The 24255-nt window shown below is 47.6% G+C and overlaps 1 protein-coding gene across 2 annotated transcripts in view; it reads right to left on the bottom strand.

Moving 5' to 3' along the window:
• The window catches only part of LOC138563910 (zinc finger protein 34-like), a 38991-nt gene that overhangs the window by 7548 nt on the left and 7188 nt on the right, over positions 1–24255 (bottom strand). The gene's annotated exons all lie outside the window — the stretch shown is intronic.

Here is a 24255-nt window from a genome sequence, read left to right as displayed (position 1 = left end):
GTGGGTTCGAATGAGGGACATACCTGTGCCCAGCACGCATTTCAAGGAGTGTTGAGAGAGGGTGTCATATTTTAATTTGTTTAAACCTCTGTAGGTTGATATTTTGGTTTGGGTCTATTTGACCTAAAACATTTGACCGAATCACATCAAATTTATTTGACCTTTTTATCAGTCTAAAATACAGGGGGAGACCCCCGCAACTCGCCCACTTCCCCTTAACCTAATCTATACCCTTACCCACCCCCATATACATATTTAATCAAATTTGACTGAAAAAAGGTCAAAGAAATTCAATCAAATGCTTTAGGTCAAAGGTTTTTAGGTCGATATGCTATTCCCCCCTGACTTGTGCTGCGTTACAATATGTGTTGAATGAAATGTGTCCTTCCCTTGTGCTTTGTGCTCTGTTGCATTGCGGGATGAACGGAATGTGACCCTCCCCTGTGCTTTGTTCTCTGTTGCATTGCGGGATGAATGGAATGTGACCCTCCCCTGTGCTTTGTTCTCTGTTGGATTGCGGGATGAATGGAATGTGACCCTCCCTCATGCTTTGTTCTCTGTTGCATTGAGGGATGAATGGAATGTGTCCCTCCCCCGTGCTTTGTTCTTTGTTGCATTGAGGGATGAATGGAATGTGTCCCTGCCTTATGCTTTGTGCTCTGTTGCATTAAGGGATGAATGGAATGCGTCCCTCTCTTGTGCTTTGTGCTCGGTTGCATTGCGGGATGGATGGAATGTGACCCTCCCTGGTGCTTTGTTCTCTGTTGGATTGAGGGATGAATGGAATGTGTCCCTCTCTCGTGCGTTGTGCTCTGTTGCATTGCAGGATTATTGCAATGTGTCCCTCTCTCGTGCTTTGTGCTCTGTTGCATTGAGGGATCAGTGGAATGTGTGCCTGCCTTATGCTTTGTGCTCTGTTGCATTGCGGGATGAATGGAATGCGTCCCTCCCGCGTGCTTTGTGCTCTGTTGCATTGAGGGATGAATGGAATGCATCCCTCCCGCGTGCTTTGTGCCCTGTTGCATTGAGGGATGAATGGAATGTGTCCCTCCCTCATGTTTTGTGCTCTGTTGCATTAAGGGATGAATGGAATGTGTCCCTCCCCCGTGCTTTGTTCTTTGTTGCATTGAGGGATGAATGGAATGTGTCCCTGCCTTATGCTTTGTGCTCTGTTGTATTAAGGGATGAATGGAATGCGTCCCTCTCTTGTGCTTTGTGCTCGATGGCATTGGGGGATGAATGCAATGTGTCCCTCCCCTGTGCTTTGTTCTCTGTTGCATTGCGGGATGGATGGAATGTGACCCTCCCTGGTGCTTTGTTCTCTGTTGCATTGAGAGATGAATGGAATGTGTCCCTCTCTCGTGCTTTGTGCTCTGTTGCATTGAGGGATCAGTGGAATGTGTGCCTGCCTTATGCTTTGTGCTCTGTTGCATTGCGGGATGAATGGAATGCGTCCCTCCCGCGTGCTTTGTGCTCTGTTGCATTGAGGGATGAATGGAATGCATCCCTCCCGCGTGCTTTGTGCCCTGTTGCATTGAGGGATGAATGGAATGTGTCCCTCCCTCATGTTTTGTGCTCTGTTGCATTAAGGGATGAATGGAATGTGTTCCTCTCTCGTGTTTTGTGCTCAGTTGCATTGGGGGCTGAATGGAACGTGTCCCTCCCCCATGCTTTGTTCTCTGTTACATTGCGGGATGAACGGAATGTGACCCTCCCTCGTGCTTTGTTCTCTGTTGCATTGAGGGATGAATGGAATGTGTCCCTCTCTCGTGCTTTGTGCTCTGTTGCATTGAGGGATGAATGGAATGCATCCCTCCCCAGTGCTTTGTGCTCTGTTGCATTGAGGGATCAGTGGTATGTGTCCCTGCCTTATGCGTTGTGCTCTGTTGCATTGAGGGATGAATGGAATGTGCCCCTCCCGCGTGCTTTGTTCTCTGTTGCATTGTGGGATGAATGGAATGTGACCCTCCCCCGTGCTTTGTTCTCTGTTGCATTGCGGGATGAATGGAATGCGACCCTCCCTCATGCTTTGTTCTCTGTTGCATTGCCAGATGAATGGAATGAGACCCTCCCTCATGCTTTGTTCTCTGTTGCATTGAGGGATGAATGGAATGTGTCCCTCTCTCGTACTTTGTGCTCTGTTGCATTGAGGGATGAATGGAATGCATCCCTCCCCCCTGCTTTGTGCTCTGTTGCATTGAGGGATGAATGGAATGTGTCCCTCTCTCGTGCTTTGTGCTCTGTTGCATTGAGGGATGAATGGAATGCATCCCTCCCCCCTGCTTTGTGCTCTGTTGCATTGAGGGATGAATGGAATGTGTTCCTTTCTCGTGCTTTGTGCTCTGTTGCATTGAGGGATGAATGGAATGCGTCCCTCCCACGTGCTTTGTGCTCTGTTGCATTGAGGGATGAATGGAATGTTTCCCTCCCTCGTGTTTTGTGCTGTTGCATTAAGGGATGAATGGAATGTGTGCCTCTCTCGTGCTTTGTGCTTGGTTGCATTGGGGGATGAATGGAATGTGTCCCTTCCCCGTGCTTTGTTCTCTGTTGCATTGCGGGATGAATGGAATGTGACCCTCCCTCGTGCTTTGTTCTCTGTTGCATTGAGGGATGAATGGAATGTGTCCCTCTCTCGTGCTTTGTGCTCTGTTGCATTGAGGGATGAATGGAATTTATCCCTCCCCCCTGCTTTGTGCTCTGTTGCATTGAGGGATGAATGGAATACGTCCCTCTCTCGTGCTTTGTGCTCTGTTGCATTGAGTGATGAATGGAATGTGTCCCTCTCTCGTGCTTTGTGCTCTGTTGCATTGCGGGATGAATGGAATGTGTCCCTCTCTCGTGCTTTGTGCTCTGTTGCATTGAGGGATCAGTGGAATGTGTCCCTGCCTTATGCTTTGTGCTCTGTTGTATTAAGGGATGAATGGAATGCGTCCCTCTCTTGTGCTTTGTGCTCGGTTGCATTAAGGGTTGCATGGAATGTGTTCCTCTCTCGTGCTTTGTGCTCGGTTGCATTGGGGGATGAATGGAATGTGTCCCTTCCCCATGCTTTGTTCTCTGTTGCATTGCGGGATGAATGGAATGTGACCCTCCCTCGTGCTTTGTTCTCTGTTGCATTGAGGGATGAATGGAATGTGTCCCTCTCTCGTGCTTTGTGCTCTTTTGCATTGAGGGATCAGTGCAATATGTCCCTGCCCTATGCTTGGTGCTCTGTTGCATTGCGGGATGAATGGAATGCGTCCCTCCCACGTGCTTTGTGCTCTATTGCATTGAGGGATGAATGGAATGCATCCCTCCCGCGTGCTTTGTGCCCTGTTGCATTGAGGGATGAATGGAATGTGTCCCTCCCTCATGTTTTGTGCTCTGTTGCATTAAGGGATGAATGGAATGTGTTCCTCTCTCGTGCTTTGTGCTCGGTTGCATTGGGGGATGAATGGAATGTGTCCCTCCCGCGTGCTTTGTTCTCTGTTGCATTGCGGGATGAATGGGATGTGACCCTCCCTCGTGCTTTGTTCTCTGGTGCATTGCGGGATGAATGGAATGTGACCCTCCCTCGTGCTTTGTTCTCTGTTGCATTGCGGGATGAATGGAATGTGACCCTCCCTCGTGCTTTGTTATCTGATGAATTAAGGGATGAATGGAATGTGTCCCTCCCCCGTGCTTTGTTCTCTCATGCATTGAGGGATGAATGGAATGTGTCCCTCTCGTGCTTTGTGCTCTGTTGCATTGAGGGATGAATGGAATGCATCCCTCCCCCCTGCTTTGTGCTCTGTTGCATTGAGGGATGAATGGAATGTGTCCCTCTCTCGTGCTTTGTTCTCTGTTGCATTGCGGGATGAATGGAATGTGACCCTCCCTCGTGCTTTGTTCTCTGTTGCATTGCGGGATGAATGGAATGTGTCCCTCTCTCGTGCTTTGTTCTCTGTTGCATTGAGGGATGAATGGAATGTGTCCCTCTCCCGTGCTTTGTTCTCTGTTGCATTGCGAGATGAATGGAATGTGACCCTCCCTCATGCTTTGTTCTCTGTTGCATTGAGGGATGAATGGAATGCATCCCTCCCCCCTGCTTTGTGCTCTTTGTGGTTTTCTTTGTCTCATGTTATTGTTATCTCATTTTAGGCCATTCCGTGTCCATTTCTTAGTGTTTGGTTTGTTGTGTGTCCCTAGCATAGCACTTTGGCAGTAACACAGTGTGCACCGCCCCCACAACACCAGTGTTGCATTTTTGTTCGACAAATGGAGCCCAACGTGGGGCCTTTACGAAGCTGATCGTTGAATGAAACAGAAGGTATTGTTGATGTTTAGTGCAGCTTTTTGCAGCTGACTTCTGATCCACTTGTCAAATTGGCTGCGGGTGAAGGTCTGAACTTCGTGTGCAGCTGTGTATTTTTTCGCTCTTGGGAAAGTTTTGTGTTTTGTCTTGACTTGGAATTCTTTGAATTAGAGAGCGCAAGCTGCGTCCACAGGACCATGTTGTCTGACTTTGTTGAAAATCTGGATTAATTTGAATTGTCCAGAGCTTTATTTTGACTGGCAGTTTTGAAAATATTTGCACAATTATTTGCCAGGATAGAGAATTGTTTTTGTTCTTGAAGATGCCTGAAGTTGTTTTGGAAAATCACACGAGTTGTGTGGATTTGTTATTGGAGAAACCTGGAGGGTTAATAGTAGTTAATGAAGCTTCAGAAATGAATCCATATCTTGCTGGCTTGAAAGCAATAAGAAATATGCTTCACAACTGGGATAGTGTCCCAGCAGGAGAATCAGCAAAGGGGAGGGAGGACAGAGTCCAAATGAAAACAGCAGCAATGACAACAGCATCTGGGGAAATGCACGAGACAGCAGTGCAAATAGTAAATATGTCCCTTGAGGAGAAGCAGTTACCTAGGGGAAATTCGAGTGAAAGGAAAGATATGTCACGACGGGGTAGTGTGACACAGACATGTTCCATTGAACAGAATGGAGAGATTATAGAGAAAATGGGGAGTGCATGTATTAGAGACATGCACACCTAGCAAGAAATGCCTAGAAGGGGTCCCTTGAGAGAATTGCATTGTGAAGAGTTTCAGTCCTGAAGATGTATCAAAAAACCCAAGACAAAAAACCCAAGACAAAACCTAGAAGAACTCTTCGAAGACGCAGATACCCCAAAACCCCCAGCCCTACAAGTGGCCGACCAAGAAGGAAACCTCAACACCGGGCGGAAGACGACCCCGACAAAACCCAAACCTAACAACACCTCCAAACTCCACTGCAACCTAATAGACGCAAGATCCATGTCAAAACACTCAACAGAGATCTTCGACCTACTCGACGACAACGGCATTGACATCCTGTTCATTACAGAAACATGGCTGGACGACAACTACAAAATTACACTCCAAAGTTGCCTTCCGACAGACTTTAAATGCCTACAAATAAACAGAAAAAACAAAAAAGGAGGAGGCATCGCTATAGCATTCAAAGAACATCTGAAAATAAAAACTGACAAACCGCTCAACATCCTCAACTGCGAAACCATGGTAGTACACCTAATAGCTAGCCCAAAAACCAACATCACATTCATCCTGATATACAAACCACCAACATATGATGCAACATTCGTCGATAACTTCATAGAAGCCATCACCAACTTAGCCATCAACCACGAACACCTAATCATCCTGGGAGACTTCAACATCTGGTTTGAAGACAGCCACGCCAACTCCCAAAACTCACTAATTGAGCAACTCAGCACCATGAAACTACGACAACTAGTCAAAGGAGCTACGCACTCGGCAGGTCACACCGTAGATGCAATTTTCGCCAAAGAAACACTCATCACCACAGCACCTCCAATTCAAATACTATGGAGCGACCATCTCATCATCCCATTCGTGATCACTCTGCCTACCCGATCCTACATCCAACACCCGAAACTCACAACCACAACCAAAAGAAACTGGAAACACGTAAAAAAAAGCAACCTATTCGAACAACTGGAATTAACGAAACCCTCAACTACAGAACTGGAGCTAGCTGACCTAGACGGCAAAGCAGAGATACTGCACAAATGGATCGCAGATACGATAGACAAGATCGCCCCGGAAAAAACGTTCACCCAATCAAAAAGAAGAGCAATGGCAAAATGGTTCACCCCACTATTAAACGACATGAAAAAGGAAAACAGAAAGATGGAATTGGAATGGAGGAAAGAATACAACCCAGGGAAAAAAACAAACACTGTACCAGAAACAAATCCGTGCATACAAGAATGAAATTCAAAAGGCAAAGAAAAGACATTATGATGACAGAATCAACAATGCCACCAACACACAAAAAGAAATGTTTAGCATCATTGGGGAAATGAGAAACCCACCAGGCTGTGATAACACCCCAACCCCCTCAGAAAAACTATGCAACGACCTGGCAGATCACTTAAAAAAAAAAAAAATCAAGGACATCCGGCAAACCATACAAAAGCGACCAACCGACCACAACATACAACCCAACAAACCCAACTCGGAACCGCAATACAAACTCCGAAGCTTTCCTGAAATCTCAGCAGAGGCATTCGCAATGCTGGTTAAACGAAGCAAGAAAGCGGGATCACCCATGGACCCATGTCCCCCAGACATCTACAAATCAATCCTTGTGCAAGGATTGCCAGCTGGACACTACAGAAACCTTCTTAATCTATCACTATCAACAGGGACTGTACCGAAGATCTTCAAATCAGCATACATCAAGCCACTCTTAAAAAACACAAGTGGTGACGCAGATGACCTTTCCAACTACAGGCCGATCTCTAACATCCCCTACCCAGCGAAACTCCTAGAAACTTACGTATATAATCTAACCCAAGATCACGTAGAAAAACACCACCTGCTGGACCAAGCTCAAATCGGTTTCAGACCAGTGTGAGGAACGGAAACAGCACTACTATCCATCTGGGACGACCTCAAAACTAACGCAGACTCTGACACTACTTCAGCCCTTATTCTGCTCGACCTCTCCGCAGCCTTCGACACAGTTAACCACGACACCCTGGCCAAAAGACTAGAAAACATAGGCATAACAGACACAGCACTACGCTGGACCAAATCATTCCTAGCAGACAGGACAGAAACCGTTTGGATCAAACCTTTCAAATCCACTCCACGAGTTAACGATTGTGGAGTACCACAAGGATCATCACTATCTCCACTATATTTCAACATCTACCAGACTCCGGTCATCAGAATCTTCAAAAAATACAACATCACATGTTACAACTACGCAGATGACACTCAGATCATCTACAAAATCAAAGACACCGATGCCGACCATTCAACCCTTACCGACTGTCTAAAAGAAGTCTTCGACTGGATGGATGCCAACAACCTGAAAATCAACCCAGGAAAGACAGAAATCATGATCGTATCCAAAGACCAAGAGAACGAAACCACCATCCCGTGGCCTATGGAAATGGGAAACGCACCAACACCATCGAAGGTAGTAAAAAATCTGGGAGTCCTAATGGACAACAACCTAACCCTGGAGCCACAAATAAACGCAACAGTGAAAAAATGCTTTTTCGTCCTCCGAACGGCAAGAAGAATTCTACCTTTCCTCTCCTTCGCGCACAAAACACTCACTATCGCCGCCCTAATCATGTCTAAAGTAGACTATGCAAACAGTCTCTACCTCGGAATACCTGAATACCTCCTGAAGAAACTACAACGGATCCAAAATGCAGCAGCAAGACTACTCCTCAAACCATCCAGAAGAGATTGCATCACTCCAGCCCTAAAAACCCTACACTGGCTCCCAATCAAACATCGCATCACCTTCAAAACAATGTGCATAACGCACAGGGCAATCAGCGGACAAGAAGCAGAATTCCTACAAAAGAAAATAACAGTCTACAAACCAACGAGACCCCTCCGATCGAGCAACGAAATCCGCATGCAACTCAAACCATACCTCAAGAAAAAACTTGGAGGCACCTCCTTCTACCACTTAGCCGCAAAAACCTGGAACAGCATCCCAAAGGAAATAAGAAACACTGAAGATCACCTAAAATTCAGGAAATCACTAAAAACCTGGCTCTACAACACCACAGACTAAACTTGGAAAACTAAACTGGTAAAAAGAACAACTAAACCGAAAAGACACAGACACCGCTGACCGAGGAAAGCAAAGCCCACGGTAGCTGGACGGGTGACATCGGATAGACAGGAACACAGGCGGCACGCACAGAGACTGAGTCAACTAACACAGACAACCCCACCAACACCTTTGCCCACCCTTAATTTAATTACCGCCAGGTACCACATTGGTGTGGAATTACCGAGACACTGGCAATCTCCCCCACTACCTGAGAGGTTGTCATTGGCAAGCCCACTAGAGTTTAAATGGAGGATAAGGGGAACTATCAGAGAGCATATTAGTGGTGGGGGCTAGAGGAGTATGGAACCTGCATGCCTGTCAGACCCAGATCAGGACAGAGCCGCAACAGGGGAGACTACGGAAGCCGAGCGCTCCAATTCAGGATAGAGACGCAAACTAACCAACCCTACTAACAATTTCCCTTTTCTGCATACACCACTCAAACTCCAAATCAAACACAACCAAAACCTGCAGCACAATAAACCGCACAAACTTCACCACATGGCAACAACAAACAAAAACACACATAGCCTTGCTCAACAGTACACGACGACTACCGGCCGCAAACACCCCAGGCCCAGCCAAAGGACCCACCGGGCTGAGGCCGCCAACAGCACATCACTGCTCTCTTGCACTTTTCCTGATTCCTCCCACTAACTCAAACTCCCTTCCTTTTTCAGCCCGAGCGCCAGGGGACCACTACGGTGGTGAAAGTGCGCGGTACAAATGTCCTTTAACATTAACATATCTTTGAGTGAACATTTGCATAGAGACAGTGAAGAGCATTTCGAATTGCATTCTGAGTTTATGGGGAGGGATGAGGTAGTGAAGATCTTTGATGTGAAGTGCCATGACAGCATTTGGCCTACTTGTGGAAGGGAGAATATTGTTTTGCCTGACAGCTTTTCAATATGTTTAGTTGACCAACTGGGAGTGAGCACAGTGAATCGTGACACAGAGAGGTGTTTTGAAATGCAGACTTATGTTTTTACATTGTCGAGAGAACACAGTGTGAGAACTGGTGTTTATGTTAGATTAGCAATTCTGAGACATCGTGCGCTGTTAGCACACTGTTGTGAAGTGATCCTGGAAGGTGCAGGACGCAGTGTCTCTTTGAATGGAGTACAGCTGTATTGTCAACATGAAGGGATTCAGTGTAGTGTATCCTTAATGTTGAAAGGGGAGTTGAGATGTATGTCTATAGAGGATGTGTATGTTACAGAGTGGAATGCCATCTTGCAATTTTCATTATTAAAACAGTAAACATTAAAAAAACAAAACTAAATCTGATAGCACCTCCATGCCAGACAAGGAACAAACGTAACATCACAGTGGAGGCCGTCCTGCCACTTGTGCTCCCTCCGTTGAATTCATCAGAGGGTATCACAGACCCTAACAAGCTAGTAGAGATATACAATTCCTCTGTTACTAAAGCTTTGGATATCATCGCCCCCCCCCCTTAAATTGCATAAAGGTAAACCAAAAGCGCATTTGAACTCCTGGCTCACTCCTGAATTAAAAACTCTACGTGTTGAAAAAAGAAAATTGAAAGCTATATGTAAGCTCCTCCGTTCCGCTGAGAAGCACACAAATCTAATGAACATATCTGTAAAATTCAGAGAAGAAATACTTTGTACTAAATGTGAGTCATACAACAATAGAATCAATCGAGCCAGCTCTAGTACTAAAGAGTTATTTCTGATCCTCAAAGAGATGGAGACGCCTATTACCCCTGTGGATCCATGCGTAAAGGACCACCTCTGGTGCACAAACATTCAGAATGCTCTCACCAGCAAAATAGCCACACTGCAAACTAAAATTGCTGAAAAACGGCTAAACCTTCAAAACGCAGGCAACCTCCACCACAACATAAAACTTAACACTAAACCATCCCAAGACTTTAAATTCTCTAAAGTCTCTGCCCTGGAGGTACAAAAAATCATTGCCTCCCTTAATCCGTCTAGGTGCCAAGGCGATAGCTGCCCGGCGCATATAATTAAAGATGCTACTAGAGACCTAGCTCCCTTCATATCCAAACTAATCAACACTTCATTTACCTCGGGTATAGTACAGAGTAACCTAAAGGAATCGTGGGTTCTACCCCTTCTTTAAAAACAATCTTTGGAACCGACTATCCCTACAAACTATAGGCCAATTACAACAGTCCCATTCGTATTGAAGTTACTGGATTTGGGTAGCTTATCTACAGATCCAAGAATATCTAGAGATATTAAGCACCTCCTAGGGACCCGCCAATCCGGATTTAGACCTCAACATGGGACCGAAACGGCGCTCATTGACTTAAAAGAACTGATAGATGAATTTAAGGACAATGGGAAAATGGCCATACTACTATTCCTGGACCTATTGACGGCGTTCGATCTTGTTGACCATAAAGTATTATGCAATCACCTCGCTTAAGCAACCCCCTTCTCCCAGAACGCCATTACCTGGATACAATCTTTTCTAAATAACAGGACTATGACTCTCCCTCCGCAGTAGCTGACCCTCTTCCAGTCACATGTGGAGTCCCCCAAGGCTCTTGTGTATCACCTACAATGTACGTCTTCACAAAGCCTTTGTTTGATAATCTGGACCGTCTGGGTGTCACCTACATTAATTATGCAGATGACACCCACATCCTCCTTCCTCTAACGGGTATTTATGAGGATGATGCAGTACTGGTGGATAAAATGTGTATCATCATTGAGGCATGGATGTCCACACATGGCCTCTGCCCGAATGATGATAAAACTGAACTGCTGATTGTGGGATCCACAGCTAACCTGATAAAACTGAACTCAGACTACACCTCCTTCAATATCGAATGAAACAAGATCGTAGTGGCCAAAGAGGTAAAAACTCTAGGTTTTTATCTCAACGCTACATTGAATCTACATAAACAAGTGAACGCTACGGCCTCGGCTACTGCCTATACGGGGAAACTGATCAGGGCACGCAAACCTTTGCTCTCTAAGGAGAGTTGCATCACCCTCGCCACAGCATTGACACGTTGTGTACGAGTGCGATACAAATAAAATATCATATCATAGCATTAATACTGTCCAAGCTGAATTATTGCAACAGGCTTTACTTTGGAGCTAGTAAATATGTTCTCAATAAACTGCCAACTGGCAAAACAATGCTCTCAGATCAGCTCTGAGCATATCAAGGAGAGCTCACATATCTGAAACAAGTAGACAATATAAATGGCTGTCGTTCAAGGACAAGATCCAACTCAAAACTATTAGCCTCATTACACGGACGGCGGTAAGGGTTAACGGTCACCGTTAATGGCAACGGTGACCGTTAACCCTTACCGCCGTACTACGAGGTCCCTTAGCGGGTTGGTGCTTTAACGCCTGCTTTTTGCAGGCGTTAAAAACCAACCCGCTAAGGGACCTCGGAGCTAATTACGGCACCGCAAAATTGCGGTGCCGTAATTAGCGCCTTCCCCATTCCCATAGAGCCCTATGGGGCAGAAATGGGAATGGGGAAGGGCAATGGCGGAAGGGGGATTTACCGCCCCACCAACCTTGGAATGGGGCGGTAAATCCCCTTTCCGCCAAGGCGGTGCCGGTATTTTACCGGCATGAGCCATGGCGCTAATAGCGCCATGGCTCACCGCCTTCCGTGTAATGAGGCCCTATGTCCCTCACATATAAAGCACTGAACCATGCAGCCCCTCTATACTTAACAGAAAAGTTCAACCACAAATCATCCACTCGAGTCACCAGGTCATCCAACACCTTCGGCTTGATAGTCCACAGATATAAATTACAAAAATCAGGGGGGATTAGTTTCCCAGTCATGGCTGCTCAGCTCTGGAACTCGCTCCATCTTTCCTTGAAAACCACAAAATCACACTAAAAATTCAGAAGTAATTCCATTAAATGGCTAACGGAGAAGTATTAACATTAATAATACTCTCTCTATACCTCCCTATCTCTGAACCTCCAACCTCGAACCTAGCACTGTACATCTTTTGTAACTTAGTGTCTTTATTACTGTATATTTCTGTAATTCTGTATTCTATGATTGTTATACTTCTGCAATTCTGTACTACATGTCCTCTGTATACATGTAACACTGGCAACTGTCGAAAGCGCCCAGATACCTACGGGTTAAGGTGCGCTATAGAAATAAATAAACAAACCAAACAAACAGGGAGGGCCTACCCGGTGTCCTGGTATAACGGGCTATGGTGGCCAGGTGTATCCTGATTGAGGCGTGAGCCAGCCCAGCCTTGGCTAAGGAAAGCAGATATGGCAGAAGCTGCTGGGCTTTGGCATGCAGAGGAGCAATCGTCTGTGTCCGGCACCACAAGGAGAAGCATCTCCACCTATGTTCGTAGCACTTTAACGTTGAGGAGGCTCTGGCCCTTGCCAGGATGTCCTTACACTCTGCAGGTAAAGCATGATGTCCAAATTCTAGGGTTGCAGGAGCCAGGCCCTGAGGTTCAGTGATGCTGGGTCGTGGTGTAGAATCGCCCCTTGTTCTCTGGTGAGGAGGTCGGGCAGAAGAGGCAGTTTGATGGAGGGAGCCGTCGACAGCCAGAGTAGGTACGGTTACTAGATTTACTGCGGGCAAGCCGGGGCGATGAGAATCATCATGCAATGACATTGTCTGTGTGTGTTGAGCACTCGTAGCAGGAGCGGGAAGGACGGGAACGCGTATAAGCACGGGAAAGCAAATGCATTCTCCATGCTTCTCGGCAGCGGGAACCTGCTGGTGAACCTCTGATACTTGGAGTTTGCCGCTGTCGCAAAGAGATCGATCTGGGTTGGCCCCATTTGAGGAATAGAGGGTCCACCCGGTCCTGATGAAGTTCCCATCTCGTGCCAAGAGCGCAGCTCCCTGCTGAGTGAGTCTGCAATGGTGTTCTTGATACCAGCCAGGTGGATAGGGACGAGGAACATGTCCTGTTGAATGGCCCAGCACCACATGTTCTGGCTTCTTTGGAAAGAGCCATATAGTGGGCCTGCCCTGATTACGAATGTAGAACATGGTGGGGGTGTTGTCTGTGGAGATCCTTTTGAGGGCACACAAGATGCCCCGAAGTTCCAGGATGATGATGAGAGGGCTTTCTCCTCTGGAAGCCAGAGGCCTCTGGCGTTTAGCTGCTCGGTGTGGGCTCCCCAAACTTCTAGAGAGGCATTTGTGGTGACCGTCTCCTGGTAAGGAGGAATTTGGAACAGTGCTCATTGCATGAGATGTGAGCGCTCGTCCCACCACTGTATAGCCCGTTGGAACTCATCATTGCGGGCAATATTGTCCGTCCAGGTTCCCGAGACCTGCAGCCAGCTTGCATCCAGAACTCCTGGAGAGGCCTCATCTGTAGTCTTCAATGGCGGACGAAGTTGATGCAGTAGAACATCATGGCGAGAAGTGACTTGACAGCTTGCACCATGACCGTCTGAGCCGACGATAGCCGCTGCACCTTCCCCAGGATGGCCATCACCCTCTCCTCCGAGGGGGACACCAGACAAGTCACTGTGTTGAGTCGAGCACCCAGAAACAGAGCGTTCTGCGATGGCTCCAAGCAGGACTTCGGATAGTTTATGAAAAATCCCAGCTTCGTCAGCCGATGCACTGTCCTTGATGTGTGCCTGCTGGACAGCGCGCGGGAGCGGGATCTCACGAGCCAGTCATCTAGGTAAGGGTAAATGTGGATGCCTTCGAGACGAAGATGTGCTGCCACTGGGGCCAAGCATTTTAGTAAACATCCTTGGTGCCAATTTTTGACCAAAGGGGAGCGCCTTGAACTGATAGTGATACCCCTGGACCACAAACCGCGGGAATTTGCGGTGCTTCCTGTGAATGGGGATGTGGAAATAAGCATCCTCCAGATCCAATGACGCCTACATCCAACTGGCTGAGCACATGCTGCAACGTGACCAAACTGAACTTCTGGGACTTTAAGCACTTGTTGAGACGCTGCAGGTCCAGGATCGGCACCACCCTCCTGTCTTCTTTCGAACCAGAAAGTTTCTTGAGTACACTCCAGAGCTTAAGAGGCATTGGGGGACGGGCTCTATCGCCCCTTTTCTCAACATGGAGTGGACCTCCTGCAGCAGCTGTGCCAGGTGTTGTTCCTGTCGAGCCACAGGAGGGATATGAGGACACCTGTGTTGAAACTCCAAGGCGTGCCCCCATTCGAGAACTTCCAGCACCCATCTGTCGGTGGTGATGTTCCTCCACACGCTGATGAACTTTGCCAGCCGGCCTCCCACTGGGGTGCACACGTGCAGGCCCAGGTCCACGGCTGGTTCAGGCCTGTTTTGGGCTCGGGGCCATGCCTTGTGGGCAGCGCAGGTGCTGTCCCCCGCCGCCGTATACCTCCCGTTTGGATCTCAAGTCACGTTTACTTGCTAATATGGATAGAGGCTTGGCAACTCTTCTCGTATCCTTGGATCTATCCGCGGCATTTGATTTGATTGATCACCCCATTTTGGTAGATAGAATGACTGAGGTGGCCAATTTCTCCCTTTCCGCCGCCTCATGGATTAACTCCTTCCTGGCCAATAGACAAACTAGAGTCTGCATGGGCAGTCCGAGGCGGATCCAATTCCGGTTCTCTTTGGGGCCCCGCAGGGCACCAGTACCTCCCCCTGCCTCTATAACATCTACACTGCTTCCTTCTTTAAGATACTCGAGGATGAAGGTATTTCATTCTCTAACTACGCTGATGACACCCAGGTTTTGGTAAAACTATCGGGTGTCCACTCTCAGGGCGAACAAGAGCTTAACAGAATCTTTTCCCTCATTGAAAATTGGATGATGGCCAACAACCTCGCGCTAAACAAAAGTAAAACCGAGCTCATGATCGTGGACAATACAAACTACCTTGCTAAATTGGATCCCAAGTTTAAATCATTCAGGCTAGGCCTAGTTGATATTCCTCCCCAACCTAAATTAAAAATTCTAGGCGTCATTCTCGACCAATCCCTCAACATGAAAGCTCATGTCAGTAGTGTCATCTCCGCCTCTACTTACTATGTAAAACTCTTGTCCCACCTGAGACCTTTTATCTCACAGGCAAATGCCGAGACCATAGTGAGAGCTATAGTTGGGGCAAAGATTAATTACTGCGGCAGTCTCCTGGCCGGATTAGGAAAAAATGATTTTAACAGACTTCAAGTTGTTCAGAATGGAACGGTTCGTGTCGACATGGGCCTGGCATGACGTGACCATGTCTCAGACGCCCGACGCTCCTTACACTGGCTGCCGATTGAAGCCCATAATGCCGAAATATCTGCTTGATCAAATCTTAGACAAATATAATCCCAGAGTCCTCAGATCTAGCAACCAGAACCTGCTATCTCTACCACGCTGAAAACTTAAGAAGGTGCAGAAGGGGGCTTTTTACATGGCAGCCCCTAAACTCCGGAATATACTTCCCCCTATGCTTCGTCCGCAACCCTCGGTCAGCTCTTTTAAGAAAATTCTCAAGACCCACCTCTTCTATTAATCGAACACTTTTCCATTCATCTGGCTGATCGTGCACTCTCACATCCTTGCATTGATCTTCTCCCCTCTCTGATTTATCACCACCTTCCTTTATGTTTTATGTCCTGTTTGGTCATGTCTCCGCGCCCTCACGCCTCAGGGTTCACGGCTGCGTGTAATAAATTGACTAAAATAAAGTAAAAGCTTTAGTTCATCAACTAGTGTGCTTTTTTGTAAATTGACTGAGCAAATAATTAGGCTTCCTCAGATTATTTGCGGAATTCATTAACCGCATCTTTGCATTTCTATGCTTATTTTGTTTTTTTACTTTCATGATTTTTATTTTGTTTCGTTGTCATTTTTTGCTTTCCCAGTATATGTCCTTGAGTATATAGTAAACAATGTTAGGAGTATGATTGAAAAACATGTTTCCGGATAAATATGCTTTAATAGTGAATACGCTTTAATATTGTTTTAGATATCATTGATCTATGCAGTTATTTCTAAGTTGTGGAAAAGAACACAAGGATTGCCTAAATAAGATACATTTATATGAGTGTTGAATGTGCTATAGTTTTTAAAATAATTCCGATTGGGAACAACCTTTTGTAATGGCTCCTTACAGAAGGGCTGCAGTAAAACACAGTGAACTACCATGGTTGTCATGAATCGTTCCCCTGATTGATCCCTATGGCATAAGTGGAAGAGAATGCGAATAGGAAACTTGATGTCCTCATTCAAGATGGCGCTACATTGCTACCATTGTTTTAATAACATACAACGGTCTAGTGTTTCTCAAAATGGCTGCTCGCCTGCTCTGAGAACATCCAAATCACAGAAATTCCAGTATATAGCGGATGGTTCCGCTAAGCATGGCGTGTCGCTTCAACCTTGAACCCCTCGCTCTCTTTGCAGTTCTCTTAATTTCCTTGAAGTTGTTCTCTTCTACCCTTTCCTCGCTTCCTGGTTCCTGTATGCCTTTTTCCTCACTCTCGACTCTGAATCTTCCTGCCTCCTGGCTCGCTACTGTCCCCTCTCTCCTTGCATTTCCCATTCTGAGCGCATTGCTATCAACCATTCTGTGTGGGACGTCAAGACTCCTTTTTCCCCTCGCTCTGCTGCTCCAAATCATTCCTGCCTTCCGGCTCTTCAGTACATCCGTACATTGCTATTCACCTTTTGTGTGCTTTGTTGTTATTCGCTCGTCGTGGGATGTCCGGATTCCCTTAGTTTCCTGCTTTTCATCCAACTCAAACATCTCTACGTTGGAGTCCTTGCATTGGGTTTATATCCCCAGAGGGTTTCCCAGGGACTACTCGAGGCTCTGTATTCACTTCGGGGCCTCAAGTGGTGTTTGGGAGGTCTTCCTCTATGCCATATACAGACATGCTGGTACACAGGTCAGTGTCCATTTTCACTTAATTGTATACTCGCTACTGAACATTGAGACAAATGGTGAAATGCTTCAAACTAATCTGTATATAATGCACTCTATGATCCTGGATGTACAATAAAGTTGAAACACAATGTGGGGACCAGAGATTGAGTGAAATGTGGTATTTCCTCAGGAACTACAATACTCTGATAGCAGGTTTAAGCACACTCTGTCCCAAGGGGACTACTGCATGCAACATTTCTGGCAATAGATACAATGATAATACAAGCAGGTACATGTGCACAGTCTGGGATGAAAGCAATAGGCTTCCAACAAGCAAATCTCAGTGACGGATTCAATTTGGCGAACATGGAAGAAAGGCGACTAATCGTAAGAACAGGAGTATCCATGGACCATAGTCGGCAGAAGAGAGTTTGTATGAAACTAGCACCTCTGCATCCCAACGGTTGGCTTGGATGAAAAATCGATGGGGCCCACACAGTCTGGGTGACTGTAGGTCTGGATGTCCATCACTGTACTGCTGGTGCTCATGCAGGATGACAGGCAGGTCATTCTGTCCCTTGCCTGGCAGCTTCAATGCCAGCCGGCAGGTGATGTCCACGGATCTCCAGCTCTAGGAATGGTGTAGTCCAACAGAAGGACTACAACATGTTGCAGGTGGCCCTAGACTACGGGACCTCACAAAGTGGACACGCTTCAGGCTCACTAAAGAAGTTTTCATTTCTCTAACACTAATGATCCTTGTCACTGCCTCTGCATTAAAGAGACTGGCCCTATGTAGCCAATGGGAAACCTGTGGCAGGTGGTGTACACAACAGTCAACAGTTATTGGCATTTCCAACCTGACCACTAAAGAAGGGTCGGTGTAGTCTAAAAACAATTAAACAATTAAAACATTTATATGAAAATGTGTGAGCACAGGAAATGGGCTGCAATATACTGGTGGTTACGAGGCAAAGTGTGCAACCAGCGGAAACATTGTTTTCCTACATGAAAACGTCCATGATGTGTATGCAACATTACAGATAAGAGGTGAGCAGAACATGATCCAATACCATCCGCGTCAATTTCCTGAACTAGCCATGGCCCAGATTAACCATGTAAACTGGTTTGCAGGTAACTGAACATATCCTCACACAAACGCTAGACACATAAAACAGAGGGCCTTTCCTGGAACAGGACTATGACCATCCATTTCGACTTACCTTACGCTGCACAGCATAGCATAACACCTGCACACCAACCACATGCACAACCAGAAATGGAGGGACAGCAGTTCCAGACATATACTAACATTGTATTCAGAAAGAATGGGCCATTTACAGGCTGCCTAGCCACACGTTACCCCAAGCAGAGGCACAGGGCTTTAGCCATAACGCTTCTCCCAGGATGCATGCTGCCATTAGTACCTTGTGTTAGGCAGTGGTCTTCAAACTTTTTTGGCCTAGGCCCCCCTGAGCAGAATGTGGGCAGGCTGCTCCCCTCACAAAATGCCAAAGGGACAGTAATTCCAAATGGCTATGAACTATCGCGCGCCGCCACTGCACCCTACTCTCAGTATACTGCCTTGGCTCCCCCACCTGATCCCATCACAGTCTCTGGGCACCTTCATCCCACTTCTAGACCAGTCCCTGGGCTCTCCCCACCCCACCACAGACCCTGGGCTCTCCCCACCCTGCTCCCAACAAGGTCCCTGGGTTCTCCCTACCCTGCTCCCACCAAGGTCCCTGGGTTCTCCCTACCCTGCTCCCACCAAGGTGCCTGGGTTCTCCCCACACTGCTCCCACCACTATGCCATGGCTCCCTCCCATCCTGCTCCCACCACAGAACACTGGTTTCCCCAGGGGACTCAATGTTTCTCCTGTCCTAATAACATCACAACAGAACACCTACACTAAAAATAACTTTTCTCTTTCTTTGAATGTCCCTCTAATGAGGCCAGGTGAAGTCAGGCACTTGGCTACGATCACAGATATCTGAATCCAATTGGGAACCAAATTAAGTATAAAAGGTGGAACTTAGATTAACAACAAGAGCACGGAAAGCCAGGAAGGCAAAGGCAAGTTTGAGAAGGAGAGCAGGCAAGATGGGGAATAGCTGAGGAGAGGTTGTTGAGAACTAGGCTTGAGAGAACGGGATGCAGAGATGCTACAAGGCTGCAGGTTGAAGCAGGAAAAAGCGTGGCAAGGGAGCTGCGTCTCCAAGAAGCCAAAAGGGTATGTCAAAGAAAGCCGAGAAGCTGGCTAATCTCTCTGTAAAGACTAGAGGGAGGTGTCTGTACTCCTTCTCTCTATATGGTAGAGGAGAGGCACAGAGGACCGCAGCCAAGATTCTCTATTACGGCAGCAATGGACGAGCAATCAAGGCCTAGCTTCTCAGATGGTGATGCTGGCTGGTTCTTAAGTACAGTGTAATAATAATAATAATAATAATAATAATAATATGGCATTAATATAGCGCTACGAACCCTCAGGTATCTAAGCGCTGCTTATTATTACCCACACCTCGGAAGGATGAAAGGCTGAGTTTGGCCCCGCCGTGATTCGAACCTGCGTTAGCAGGCTCTGCAAGGGTGTCAAAGCGAGCGCTCTACTCGCTGTGCCACTTGACCGGCTAGTGTAAAAGTGCCGGCGCCGTCAACCCTGTACCGCCTGATTCCGAAGTCCCCTCGCGGGGCACAGGCGGCACATCTGGTTTCACCAGACGTGCAGAGTGAGTCCCGCAAGGGGAGGAGGGAGCAAACAACGGGCCGCTCGTAATCGGCCCGTTGTTTGCTCTCTCTTCTATTCTCATTCAGCCCTATGGGGGCTGAAATGGGAATGGGGAAGGTCCGGGCCCGGGTTACTAGAAGGAGGAATTACCGGCCCTCCGAACTCGGAATGGCCCGGTAATTCCTCATTCTGGGAACCCGGACGCGATTTCGGCGGCAGCCATGCCGCCAATAGCGGCATGGCTACCGCCGAGATCGTAATGAGGCCCATTGTGTTATCTGACCGGCTTGACAATTGAGAATGAAATGGGGCCTCATTACGGAGTAGGAGGTAGCCATGGTGCTATTAGCACCATAGCTACCCCCTTATCGCATTCCGGGTCTGGGTTCTCGAAATAGGGACTTACCAGGTCATTCCAACCTTGGAGGACCAAGTAAGTCCCCATTTCAAGAACCATTCCCCATTCCGATTCGAGCCCCCATAGGGCTCAATGGGGATGGGTTTATTAGCTCCCTGGTCCCTTAGCGGCTCCCGCTAAGGGACCTGGGAATAGGGCGTTAAGGATTTACCGGCACCAGTCTCCTTACCGGTGCCCGTTAACCCTTACCGCCCACCATTTAGCCTCTGCCTGCCCCACTTAGAAAATCGAATTTAGGCTTTGGGCCTCATTACACGGTAGGCGGTAAACCATGGCGCTATTAGCTATTAGCGCCATGGTTCATGCCGGTAATTTACCGGTACCACCTTGGAGGAAAGGGGAATTACCGCCCTATTCCAAGGTTGGGAAGGCGGTAATTCCTCCTTCCTCCATTGCCCTTCCCGGTTCCCATTTTTGCCCCATAGGGCATAATGGGAATGGGGAAGGTGCTACGGTACCGCAAATTGCGGTACCGTAATTAGCACCAAGGTCCCTTTGCGGGTTGGATTTTTAACGCCTGCAAAAAGCAGGCGTTAAATTCCTCAACCCGGGCTCCAGGGAAAAGCCACAAGGAAATCAGCAGCAACAGGGAAGCTGTACTGGGCACAAGAAAGGCAGGAAGTGGCTATGTTACCCACGAGTGAATGCGAGAACTGGAAGAATGCTGAAAAAAGGTCTGCCAAGCAGGAGACAACATTCCCCAACCCGCAAAGGGACCTCGTAGTAAGGCGGTAAGGATTTACCGGTACCGGTAAAATACCGGTACCGGTAAACCCTTACCGCCTACCGTGTAATGAGGCCCTTTGTATTTTGTTGAACTGCTACCTATTATGCCCTGCCACCATTTAGCCTCTGCCTGCCCCACTTAGAAAATCAAATTTAGGCATTGGCCCTCATTACAACCCAGGCGTTAAGGGGTTAACAGCGCCGTAAAAGGTGGCGGCGCCGTTAAACCCTTAACGCCTGATTACGAGGTCCCTTTGCGGGTTGGAGACTTTAACGCCTGCTTTTTGCAGGCGTTAAAAACCAACCCGCAAAGGGACCTTGATGCTAAGTACGGTGCCGCAATTTGCGGCACCGTACTTAGCGCCTTCCCCATTCCCATTGAGCCCTATGGGGCAAAAATGGGAATGGGGAAGGGCCATGGCGGCATGGGGAATTACCGCCCCGCCAACCTCGGAATGGGGCGGTAATTCCCCATTCCGCCATGGCGGAGTTGGTAAGTTACCGGCATGGACCATGGTGCTATTAGCACCATGGTCTAACGCCAGGGTTGTAATGAGGGCCATTGTATTTTGTTGAACTGTGACCCACTTGTGACCTGCCTCTGAACTACCTAGCACTAGTCGCACGATCCCCCTGTCACATACCAGCGGCACACACCAGCTGCAAACACACACACAGCCACTCTCCACTATCATGATGTCCAAGAGTGCACCTCCTAATCATAGCATTGCTTTACCCTCCCGCACTCTCCCTGCCACACTCCGCTCAGCCAGCCTAACAGCCATCCTTACAGCCCTCACTATAATGGTCTCTACGCCTCCCCACATATTCCCAGCACACCTCACTCAGCGCCCGGCACTAAATTCACATGACGCAGCTCCAGACTACAACATCACACAGTCTCGGCCACCTAGCCTAGCCAACTGTTAGGGAGAATTTTCTGTTTAGGCTGAATTTCCTAACCTAGTGAGTCCCCCAGCAGCTTTGCTGGATTTTTGGGGTTTATTTTTTTCTCCTGCCAAGAGTGAGACTCTTTTACCCTCACTCTTGGACATGATTTGAGTGTGTTCCTTTGACTCTAGATGTGTTTAATGGGCTATGGGGTCTTTTACTCCATAGGGCTTCATGTGTTTTTGTGATGTGTGTTACACAGCACCCTCAGTGCAGTAACACAGGTGTGTCATAGTGACCCCCCAGTATAGACTCCATACCCTGGGACTGACTACTGTCTCCCAGGGCATGTAAAGTCACCATTGACTTTACTAGTCTTGAATTCTTAACAGAACCAGTACAAACCATTGTATTGTGGACATACTGGCTGGGGCAATTCGATTGCCCCGGGGTCTGTTAGACGAGGGGGCACGTCTCCATCCCCCCTGATCGAGTTTTGGCTGGTGGAAGTGGATACTACTTTTTATATTCAACCGCGAATATTTCTCTATGGGATTTTCCCATTGTTCGAGGCTACTATCTTTATTTATTTAATTACAATAGCCTCGAACATACCGCTGGTTTATTTATTTATTATTAATTCTCCGGTTGGTATTTTTTGCCAAAACTCGGTTCTAAAATGCCGTTTGTGTTCTCTTCTGTGACTCCAACCCAAGTGGAGCCCTTTGTTCCACTTTTTGGCAGGCTTCTAAACAGAAGCCCTCCAAAGTGGTGCCACTCTGTCTGGGGTACTTAGGAGGGGTGGAGGGGGATTTAGGCACCCGGGACTGAGTTGCCTAGGCAGCTCAAGTCGCACTCCGTCCTGATTGGCCCAAGTGGTGAGCCGGCTGGCTCACCACTTAGCATGTTTGAGTGACAGCGAGGCTGAGTGAATGGGGGTTTTCTGCATAAAAGCAGGGCTTTGGGGACTGGATCTTCAGAAGTCGCCACAGGACCTAAGCATCCGACGAGGGAGAAGCTGAGCCGACCTACCACGACGACAACACCGGTGGAGCCCTGCTGGACCGTCTCACCACTTTTCCCAACGACAGAGGAGATCTCCCGCCGGAGAGTCTTCTTCCTTTGACTGGTGGGGATAACCAGTTTCACCGTCTTTTCGCCTTCCCGATGCATCTCGTGGCCACCTTGCCTGTGCCAAGCACCCCGGCAACCGGGATACCACGTTTTACCACGACCGCGAAATAAAGGGTAATACCTTTAACCGGAAAACTCCGCGGCTGGTTTCTTCCCTGGCACTGCAACGACCTTCATCTTTCCTCCAAGTCGAGATCTTCTCTTCTCCTGGACAACGCCGAGACTTGCACCCACTGCCAGGAACAACTGCCACCGCTGGAGGATCCTTCCCACTTAAGGTACCGTGTTCCGCCTGGCTTCCCTTGCCACCGACTGTACGGGGTAGATTTAGCCCCCGGCTTTCGAACCTGGGTTAGCCTGGGACACCCTGGCTAAACTTTTCTGAGCCTCTCTAAACTCTTTTCGAACTCTCTGCAAGACTTCAAAGCCTAGTGTAACTGTGTGATCTTGGGCGCATTGTGCTCTGCTCTCTCTAAGAGTGGGCCCAGCCTACGGACTTTGGCTCACAAGTGACTTTTGCTCTTCTGCCTTGCTAAATGTGTTCCTAAATCTTAGAGTGGTGTATCTTCAAATATTCTGTCTTTTTCCCTCCCTTCTTCATGAACTTATTGGAGTGCCATCTATAGTTAAGCGCTCACCTCTGTCTGGAAATATGTGGTGTTAACTAAGACTTGTCTGATAAGGAATAAGGGTTGTATATAATAGTAACTGTGTTTAGAGTGTTTTACAATAAGAGTGCTGGAGTGTTTCAAACAGTGTGTTTTTAAGTAAATAATTATATAATTTGATACCAAAGCTCTGGTCAGTGTTTGCTTGTGCTATTGTGTCTGAGCGCCTATTGTGTATACCTTGCATACTGCCTAACTCTTCTTGAGGGAAGTCTGACTGCTCAGCCACAGCTACCAGGTAAATCTGGGTGGTACAGACTGCTACCAAGTGGGTTTACTGCTAACACCTGTAGTCCTAAATCTTTTGCAGTGTTGCCAAAGGGAACTGCACAGGTTTCTGCCTAACACCAACAGACTCCGCAATCTCACTTCCTAGGTATCTACTCTGCTCACCCACACCCATCACGACTAGAAACACCAGATTAGGCACCCGCACTGCACCATTACCCCACACTAAAGTGAGCATAGGCACTGCCCCTCTCCCCTCACCTCCCAACCTGCCTCTACACTACTTAGCACTAAGCCCCTCACTACCACACACCACAACAAGCACACTTCACCCCATACTAGTACAAACAAAAACATCAAAGGCACACAACACCCACCTCTTAAATGTGCACTACTGAACGTACGCTCCCTACCTGCACATGCCCTCGAGATAAATGATCTACTATCCACACTTAATCTGGACTTACTTTGCATCACCGAATCCTGGCTCCATGATGCCTCCTGCCC

Source organism: Ambystoma mexicanum, chromosome 1p, assembly GCF_040938575.1.
Source record: "Ambystoma mexicanum isolate Mex_15411 chromosome 1p, UKY_AmexF1_1, whole genome shotgun sequence".
Taxonomy (NCBI): domain Eukaryota; kingdom Metazoa; phylum Chordata; class Amphibia; order Caudata; family Ambystomatidae; genus Ambystoma; species Ambystoma mexicanum.
This window is presented reverse-complemented; position numbering and strand designations above follow the sequence as displayed.